This window comes from Chiloscyllium punctatum, chromosome 42, assembly GCF_047496795.1.
Source record: "Chiloscyllium punctatum isolate Juve2018m chromosome 42, sChiPun1.3, whole genome shotgun sequence".
Lineage (NCBI taxonomy): Eukaryota > Metazoa > Chordata > Chondrichthyes > Orectolobiformes > Hemiscylliidae > Chiloscyllium > Chiloscyllium punctatum.
Genome location: NC_092780.1, coordinates 36,562,573 through 36,573,066, shown reverse-complemented (window position 1 = coordinate 36,573,066; position 10,494 = coordinate 36,562,573). Strand labels below are relative to the sequence as shown.

Sequence of the window (10,494 nt, the reverse complement as noted above, 5' to 3'; positions counted from 1 at the left end):
CTGTAATTACCAATCATTTTACAAAACTGGGTTGAATTTGTTTCCAGTCTTTAAACTTCCTTTATCTCTGTTATTGATGTTTTTATTTCTCATGCCTCGCTGGTGGTTTCATAATATCAAAGAGAAATTAATACTTATAAATTGCTCCTCAATGTCCAAAACTCTTGGGTTTTTTTTCTCATTCAGTAAATGATCATAAAAGACATCTTTTGCCTCCAAAACTGGACCCACGGTTGATATTTGAGGTCTGATTGCTATGATATGGTCCTTTCTCAGGGAGATTTACTCTATCATTGAACCTTTAATGACCAGTGAAATGTTCATTCACTGTAGTCAGGGTCTAGCTGAGCACAGCTTACAAATGTGAGGTGAATATAAACATTTTTTTCTTCGGCTTATCATAAATAAATATCTCATCCTAAACAAAATTATTAATCCAGAATTTTGATTTAATGCCTTGGAGTGTAGATACTGAAATTAAACAGTTCTTTTTTTTTAAAGCAGGATCATAGAATTTTCACAGTACAGAAGGAAGCTGTTTCTGTACTGGCTTCTGAAAGAGCTCTACAGTGTATATTTACTTTATGTTGTTTTCCACTATCAGTTGGACTCCAAAAGTTCCTCTCCAACAATAGAAATTATTTTTCTGCAAGAAATATAATGCACTTTCATTCACACTCATCGACAGTGCTTGTGTCCACCATCTTCCTCAGCAGCCTCTTACCCCTTCTTTCTGTTCACTATTATTTCTTTTTCCATTTATCATCTGACAATATCATTTTATATTGTTGCAATCAGGACTGCATGATATACTCTATGTGCAGTTGTACCAACTATTTATAACATGGCAGGTTACCTCACTATATCAAATCCATGTTGTTCTTTTAATGCATTCTGAGGTCTGATTTGTTTTGCTCACTGTCAGCAAACATAATCCATTCGCTTCAACCTGTTATCAATAAGGAACCCAAATTTGCTTCCTTTCCCATGTTCATTATTATTTTTACATTTAATGCAGAACCTCTCCCTAGATTCCTTTTTGTCTCCATATGAAGAACTATGTGTTCCGCTGCATTGAATTTGATCTGCTATGTTTTCTATGCAATCCCCATGTACATTCAAATCTTCCTGTAACTTAGCCTGCTCCATTTTGATAGCTATCAGCTTCACAGTTACAAATGTAGCTACACTTCTTAGGACTCTAGATACGGACCATTAATGAAGATATATTAAACACCAATGATTAAGACACACAAGTACTTAACTCTCCATTAAGACTGCACTCTCTCAACTCCAAGCTAAGATTTACAACTTGCTGCTATTGATTTTCCAACCTCAAAGTTTGGGAGAAGATTTGTAGCTCGGGTGCTCGTTGTTAAGGTTCTGTTTGCCGAGCTGGGAATTTGTCAACAAACAGACTCTATCAACAAACACATCGACCTGGACCCAATATACCGGCCACTACAGCGGACAGCTCGAACTGACAACCGGAAGCGGCAGAGACAAGCCACTATAAATGCCGGAGGAAACAGCACAGAAGCGCTTCACAGGAGGCTCCCAAACACTGAGGATGTCACTTAGACGGGATGAAACATTTGCAAGACAAATTCCCAGCTCGGCAAACAGAACCACAACATTTTCCAACCTTTTTGGGGAATTCTTCCCAAGTATTGTCACAGAATACAGAAGATAAAATTTAATAATGGCCCTTGGGATGTGAATTAATTCCCATAGTGAAATGTTAGCTCATATTGGTGGATGTCTTTTGTTTCCATGATAGCTGGGTTGTACAAATGCAGCTTTGTTGAATTTGGTTTGCAAACAGGACCATCTCCTTCCCTGGTATAGGGTGGACAATGACAAAAGTGCTGATTTGTGGTCACCCTGCCTGCCTTATTCAATCATGTGTAGCACCTCATCTGTAGCACTCCTTCCCTCGCCCCCTTGCCACATGTCTGAACACACCACAGGGACAGCCTGGTTACTCAGTGGTTAGCACTGCTGCCTCACAGCGCTAGAGTTCTGAGCTTGATTCCAGCCTCAGGAGACAGTTTGGGTGGAGTTTGTGTGGATTCCTTCCAGGTGCTTTGCTTTCCTCCAAAGATATACATGCTAAGTTGCTTGTTTATGGGAAATGCAGGATTATAGAGGTGGGGTGGATCAGGTGGGATGCTCTTTGGAGGGTCAGTGTGAACTCGATGAGCCAAATGGCCTGCATCTGCACTGTCAGAATTCTATGTATAAAACAGAGTGAGGAATGACAGCTGAGGATGGAACGTTTGGCAATAGGTAATTGGCAAATTCGTAATTTCCACAGAAATCACTCTCTCATCATGGACCTCATGTCTTGCTTACCCAACTTTAGTCTCCTAGGGTGACAGTGGGCCCTTTAAACTGGTGAGGGCCCCTGTAGCGGCATTGTCTCAGTGCGTGCCTTATCTTGTGCTTGATACTAATAATGCTTCCTGCACGTTGAGATACCAGTCTTGGGTTTCTTGGGCTGCAGGTGTCTGAGGCTGTTTCCTCCTTATCACAAAATAAGGCTCTTCCTCTCCTGATGCACTGAAACACTCCTTTCTTTATATCCATTTATGTAAGTTCCCAAATATAGCTCTCCACTGTAGTTTATAAGATCTTATGCTCATTCTAGACATGGTGTCTTTATTTCTATTGATATTATGTGATTATTTACACCATTTTTTCTTACATAAATCTCATTATAGCAAAACGGGGGATCCCCAGGACTACTCAGACTACAGCTGGGGCGTTGTCCAAACAATAACTCACATTGTCGAGGGGTGTGCTACTGATAACCTTGAAGATGGCCTTAAAGATCTCTGTATAGCCACTGACTAGGCTGTTGCTTTGCTCTGTGTTTCTGTACATGCTAAATAAAATGGCCTGTTCCTGTGCTGTACTTCCTTTTGTCCTTTGTACCTCAATGATGTCACCCTCAAGATTTTGATCAGGCTGAGTACCAAGGCAGACTGATGAGCAAAAGTTCCAATTTGGAATTCATGCCTCAATTCAATATCTGAATGATCAGCTTAAACATACTTAATTGGAAAGACCTTTCCTTGAAGCTTAAATGACAGATTAACATATTCCTGTCAAAGAGGAAAATAGGCACAATTAAAAATGGACTAGCATCACAACAGTAAACATGTTTGGTGATTGAAAAGCAATGTGACAGATTATTATAAATTGAGGCTGTTCACTCTCAAGCTCCATTTGCAAATCAGTGTGTACTTCCTTCTCATGACATTTCAAATGCCTTTCAATGAGTTATATGCCTCTCTTCTACAACTCTTTTCACAGGGGATTTGCTTGGTGATTGCTTGCATTCCTAGCCTAAAAATCAAATGTAAGTTGTTTGTCTTGATCTTTACTCACATCAGTCAATCAGAAACAACTGTTCTCCAAGGTGTGATTAAATTGGGTAATGTGCAAAAATAATTCCATCACTTTACTCAACCATTCAATCAAAATGTAAATGGAACATAGAGGCATTGTCACAATTCTTTGATGCATATCTTTTGGCTACAGATGTGATGGGCATCTGATATGAATTAAATGTGTACGTTTACTTGAACAGACAGTGCCAAACTATAAGGAAGATTCAAAGACACTGCTAGACCTTTGAAAATAATCTCAGATCTCCTCATAGCTCTGGCCCAAGTACTCCAGCCTTTAGATCAACAGCAACTGGATACTCAGTGCAGGTTAGGGGCCTCTGTGAGAATTGCCCTGGAACTCTGTTCAATCATCTGAATCTGATCTAGAATCAGGCAAATTCAATGATTCATCAGGAAATGTCAGACAGATAAGAACCTGCTCTGACACCTGGCTAACTCTAAAACCAACCCCTGTGATTATAAACATTAACTACAATTACCAGCACTGACTACAATTACTAGCATTAACTATTATTACCAGCATTAACTACAATTACTAGCATTAATCACAACTACCACCACTGACCACAATTACTAGCACTCACCACAATTATAAGTATTATTTACAATTACAAACACTGACCACAATTAGCAGTTACAACCACTATTACCAGCATTAATCCCAAACACCAGCACTGGTAACAATTACTAGCATTAACCACTATTACCAGCACTGGTCACAATTACCAGTGTTAATCGCTATTACCATTACTGAACACAGTTACTAGCATTAACCACTATGACCAGCATTAATCCCAATTACCAGTACAGAACACAATTATCAGCATTAACTGCAATTGCCATCATTAACCACACTTATCAGCACTGACCACAATTAATACCACTGAACACGGGGCAACTAATCCCACACGTCCTCCAACAGCCTTGTAAAGCACCAATTGACTACCCATCGGAATATGCCCTAACCTGATCAATACCATTCAACTACCACCTTCCCATCCTGCTTTTCAATCGGCCCTCCCCCATCTGAACCAAGCTTGGTTGCAATTAAACTCAATGACCCTCCAGTTGTCAAGCTGCCACCACTCCCTTACCCAACAACACCTCCCACCCACTGACCATTGCTCAGCCAGACCCAAATAGCTGCCAACTATCTGACTGCACCAACTGGCACCACCTGACTACAACACAGTACCGATTCACTCTCTCACTGCCCACTTCACGTGCCACCCACCACACCTACCACCCAACTCACATTCCCCACCTCAATCATTGCCCACCTTAATCACTGCCCACCTCACTCACTGCCCACCTCACTCATTACCCACCTCACTGTTTACTTCATTCACTATCCACCTTACTCACTACCTACCTCACTCACTACCCACCTCACTGCCCATTTCATTCACTACATACCTTTTTTTAGATTACTTACAGTGTGGAAACAGGCCCTTCAGCCCAACAGGTCCACACCGACCCGCCAAAGCGCAACCTGCCCAGACCCATTCCCCTACATTTACCCCTTCACCTAACACTACGGGTAATTTAGCATAGCCAATTCACCTAACCTGCACATTTTTGGATTGTGGGAGGAAACCGGAGCACCCGGAGGAAACCCACGCAGACACGGGGAGAACGTGCAAACTCCACACAGTCAGTCGCCTGAGGAGAGAATTGAACCCGCGCTGTGAGGCAGCAGTGCTAACCACTGTGCCGCCGTGCCACCCATGGCATATTACCTAGTACCTCTTTAAGTGTGGTGCTGGAAAAAGCACTGCAGGTCAGGCAGCATCCAAGGAGTAGAGAAGTCAACATTTCAGGCTTAAGCCCTTCATCAGGAATGTGGAGGGGGAGGGGGAGGGGGCTGGGACATAAATTGGGGGAAGGTAGGGGTGGGGCTGGGGGTAAAGTAGGTGAGATAACAATAGGTGGATGCAGGTAGGAAGTAATTGTGATAGGTGGGTGGGGAGGGTGGAGTGGATAGCTAGGAAGGAAGATGGACAGGGAAGATCAGGTCAAGAGGGCAGTGGGTTGGATCTGGGATGAGGTAAGGAATGAGGAGATATGGAAACTGGTGAAGTCAAAGTTGACGCTGTGTTGTTTTAGGCTCCCGAGGCAGATGATGAGGCGTTCTTCCTCAAGTCAGTGAGTGGCTTTGATTTGGCGATGGAGGAGGCCCAGGATTTGCATGTCCTTAGAGGAACGGGAGAGGGAGTTAGTCACAGGACAGTGGGGTTGGTTGGTGCATGCGGACCAGAGATGTTCCCTGAGAAAAACACCTCTTCTCCCTTTTTAAACAGGGGGTGTCATGTTAGCGATTTTCCAACCCTCCGGGACCCTCCCTCACCCTAGCAATTCCTGAAAGATCACCACTAACGCTTCCACTATCTTTTCAACCCTTAGAACTCTGGGGTATAGTCCATCTGGTCCAGGTGATCTATCAAGCTTCAGGCCATTCAATTTTTCTAGCACCTTCTCCTTGGTGATGGCCACCACACTCAGCTCTGCCCCCTCACTCTCTTGAAGTTTTGGAAGACATGCATTTAGAAGACATGCTACTGTTAATTTCTTTGTATAGCAGGACCTGGTGCCTTTGTCTCTGGGCTCTCATTTGTTTAGTGGCTGAGTTGTTGGCGGTGTGTGATATGGACCAGGCCAGACTCCCTCAAAATATTTCAAGAAATCAGCCCGGACCCTAACTTTACTGGTTGTTTTAAGCAGGTGTATATTGGATATTCCAGGAGTAATGCAGTTGGCCCAACCACTGAATTTTAAACAAAACAGAATTTATTTGCAAGATTACTGAATGAAACACAAACAAAAGGGAACAGCATATAGAATAACATAACCTATCCAAAAGCCCAACAGACTGCCCCAACTTAACGATGCTGTTCCAACTGCTTGCAACAATCCCCATAAACACCCCTTAGCTCAAAAGGTAAAGCAAACACAGGGTCTTACAGGAGAAATGTCAGAGAGATTCAGCATGGAACACCTTCTTCCATGGAGCTGTTTCTGTGACCAGCAGCCTCAAAACGGACTGACTGTTTTCTCTGAACAGCCAGGCTGCTGAAATCCAAACCAAATCAAACCAGATAAAAGCTGGCCTGGGGAACTGACTACTCCCCTTTCAATCAAAGAATCCCTACAGGGTGGAAACAGGCCAATTGGCCCAAAAAGTCCACACCAACCGTCTGAAGAGTATCCACTCCAACCCATTCCCCCATCCTATTACTTTATATTTCCCCTGACTAACACACCTAACCTACACACCCCAGAACACTATGGGCAAGATAGCATGGCCAATTCACCTAACCTGCACATTTTTGGACTACTGGGAGGAAACCCATGCAGACAGGGGAAGAATGTGCAAACTCCACACAGACAGTTGCCCAAGGCTGGGATCAAACCTGGGTCCCTGGTGCTGTGAGGTAGCAGTGCTAACCATTGAGTCACCATGCTGCCCACTACAAGTGTTTCGTTCTTAACTTAAAAGCTTCTTCAAGTAGATCAGGCCAGACGTTCTGGAACCTGTGTCAGAAAACACTTTGAAAAAAACCAAGGTCAACACAATCTTGTTAAAGGAGCAGCATCATCACATTTGTCTGCAGAATAACTGTTGCCTTTTATATTATGCTAATGTCAGTAGCACCTGACTGCTGTGTTTGTGCTGTGTCTGCTGTCTGGGTTTTGTGATTTCAGAGTTTCACTTGGCCAATCTACCCAGCATCCTTTGCTGTTTGGCCAAGTTTAAAATCTATTTGTGTTTTAGCAGCCAGGAGGCTGTGACACACACCTCACTACCCATCTTAGTCACCACTCACCTCACGCACTACCCACCTCACTCACCACCCTCCTCACTCCACTATGCAACTCATTCAATTACACATGGACTAACTTAATCAGTTACCATTCGCCCATCCATGCCTGAGTTCACCCTTGAAACTGGGCCCTTTAAACTTACCTGAATATGCTATTCATGTCATAAAATGGGATGGGTCCTTATAGATCCCTGCCTATTCTGCTCCAATGTAGCTCCCTGGGAGACAATGTGGAAGATCCCGAAATGAATGCACAATTGTGTTAGGTCAGGCAAATCTTCAGGGGAAGAGGCAACCACCGCTGACATGAAGACAGGGTCCAATGAATTTAAGTTTGGAAAAGTGCCATGTTGGGCAAGTGCAGCAGGTGTAATGCAGTATGTAGCAAGATTCGGCACTCTGAAATAAGTTGGTAAGCTGCTCCACCTATGATTGATAGGGTTGTTTGAGGGAGCTCTATCAGTCAGAATATCAAGAGAAAGTGCGTTTTGAAAAAAAGGGACTAGGTAGGAGGAAAGGGAGAGTCGATTTCTTTGTGTACATTGCACAACATAGTCATGGCAGAAGGCAATGGCCTTGTGCTATTATCATCGGACTGTTAATCCTAGGAGCCAGGTAATGTTCTGGGGACATGAGTTTCAAACCCATCAGAGCAGATGGTGGAATTTGAATTGAATTAAAATGAAATCTGGAATTAAGAGTCCAATGATGACCATAAATCCATTGTCGATTGTTGGGGGGAAAAGAAACATCTGGTCCTCTAATGCCCTTTAGGAAGGAAAGCTGCCATCCTTACCTGGTCTGGCCTACATGTGACTCCAGACCCACAGCAATGTAGTTGATTCTTAACAGCTCTCCAGGCAAATTAGGGATGGGCAATAAATGGTGGCCCAGCCAGCAATGCTCTCATCCCATGAATAAATAAAGGAAAAATAGTCATATCTTTAGCTGAGATGGATATGACCAGATAAACAGTAACCAATATTATTCACTGCTTGAAAATGATATTCTATACTGCCATTGCAACCAGGCAGGAGAGCAAAGATGTTGATATGTGAGTTCAGATACCAAGGTGACAATGTTTATTGAAGGCGATTTTTTAAATGTTTAATGAATATCATAGCAATGAATCAGTTTGGCTTCTTTTTGTTTTGGCCAGTTTTTTCCCGTCCTCTTCTTCACATAGCAACCTGCTGAAGGATAACTCCATGGACATGAGCAGTCCCAGGTATTGCAACCAATTTAAACAGATTTCCAGAAACAGGCTGCATGAATCTACGATAATAGACATTAAAGTGAATAGACAATTGAGATAGAAATATTGGCAATAGAATGGTTGGTGAAAGGAACAAACAGATAGAGTGAATTGTTACTTTAAACCAGTTTCAAAATTAGAGAAATGTTATTGATATCTGAGAATGTTGGAAGCACTTTTTGACTTCAGCTAAAAGCATAAAATGACTAATATTGATTTATCTCATTTTACATCTCTCTTTGATTTAATTTCCTCTAACTGTAATTGAAATGAAAACAGAAGAGCTGCATAATGGGTGGTTGACTCAATATCTGCTGTCAAAGTCAAAATTAACCCTTTAGTGACATCGGAGTGCATCTGGGAAAATTAAAAAAACAGTGAACTTCACAACTGATCTTGGGGGAACCTGTCTGGGAGCGATCACGGCACAGAAGCAGAAAAGTGGATGTTAAGCATGGCCTTAAAATAAGGCTGGAGTAGTGAGTAGAGTGGGTTCTTTCTTGATTATATGTTTTATTGAATTATGTCTCTTGAATAAACTTAAAATATAAGCCATAAGTATTAATGTAACCTGGAGCAGTGTTTTGTAGAGAAATAAGACTGTGCTATTTTCTGGGTCTGCAGATTAAAAGAAGCAAAAATGGCCCTTAGTTGAGGGATATGCTCTTGTTATTGGATGTGGAAAGTTTAGGGAGAGTTTACGGGTTACTGAGGATTATATCTGCAATAAATGCCGTTGGTTGCAAATCCTATCAGATTTAATGGATTGGTTGGAGAGGCAGTTAGAGGCAATGAGGAATTTACAAGAGCAAGGGGATGTGATGGATGGCAGTTATAGGAAGGGGGGAAAGTCTCAGATACAGTCGGGTAGATAGGTTAACTCCAGGAAGAGAGATAGGCACATAGTGCAGGAGTCTTCTGTGGCTATCCCCTTTTCAAACAAGCATGCTGTTTTGGAAAATGTAGGTGGTGATGGATTCTCAGAGGAATATAGCACGAACAGCCAAGTTTCTGGTATTGAGACTGGCTCTAATGTAATGAGAGATAGATCAGGTTCCAAATAATCGATAGTCTTAGGGGACTCTCTAGTCCGAGGTACAGACAGACATTTCTGTGGCCAGCAGCGAAAAAGCAGAATGGTGTGTTGTTTCCCTGGTGGCAGGATCAAGGATGTCTCAGAAAGGGTGCAGAATGTTCTCACAGGGGAGAGAGGCCAGCAGGAGGTCATTATACACATTGGAACCAGCGACATAGGAAGGGAAAAGGTTGAGATTCTGAAGGGAGATTACAGAGAATTTAAAAAGGAGGTCCTCAAGAGTAGTAATACCTGGATTACTCCTGGTGCTACGAGCTAGTGAGGGCAGGAATAGGAGGATAGAGCAGATGAATACATGGCTGAGGAGCTGGTGTATGGGAAAAGGATTCATATTTTTGGACCACTGGAAGCTGTTTTGGGGTAGAAGTGACCTGTACAAGAAGGATAGATTGCACCTAAAGCGGAAGGGGACTGATATACTCGCAGGGAGATTTGCGAGAGCTGCTTGGGAGGATTTAAACTAATAAGGTGGAGGTTGGGACCTGGGGAGATGGTGAGGAAAGATTTCAATCTGGGGTACTGGGCTAATGGTCGGATACTTGGTAGTGTGGAAGAGCAGAGGGATCTTGGTGTCCATGTACACAGATCTCTGAAAGTTGCCACCCAGGTAAATAGTGCAGTGAAGAAGGCATATGGCGTACTGGCTTTTATTGGTAGAGGAATTGAGTTCCGGAGTCCTGAGGTCATGCTGCAGTTGTATAAGACTCTGGTGCGGCCGCATCTGGAATATTGTGTGCAGTTTTGGTCGCCATACTATAGGAAGGATGTGGAGGCACTGGAACGGGTGCAGAGGAAGTTTACCAGGATGTTGCCTGGTATGGTAGGAAGATCCTATGAGGAAAGGCTGAGGCACTTGGGGTTGTTTTCATTGGAGAAAAGAAGGTTTAGGGGTGACTTGATAGAGGT

The 10,494-nt window shown here is 42.9% G+C and overlaps 1 long non-coding RNA gene across 1 annotated transcript in view; it reads right to left on the bottom strand.

The window, feature by feature from the left end:
* Nucleotides 1–8,318: 8,318 nt before the first annotated feature.
* The window catches only part of LOC140465899 (uncharacterized), a 73,737-nt gene continuing 71,561 nt past the window's right edge, over nucleotides 8,319–10,494 (bottom strand). The window contains exon 4 of the long non-coding RNA XR_011955181.1: nucleotides 8,319–8,512. This is a non-coding gene — a long non-coding RNA (uncharacterized lncRNA). The remainder of the gene's footprint in view (nucleotides 8,513–10,494) is intronic.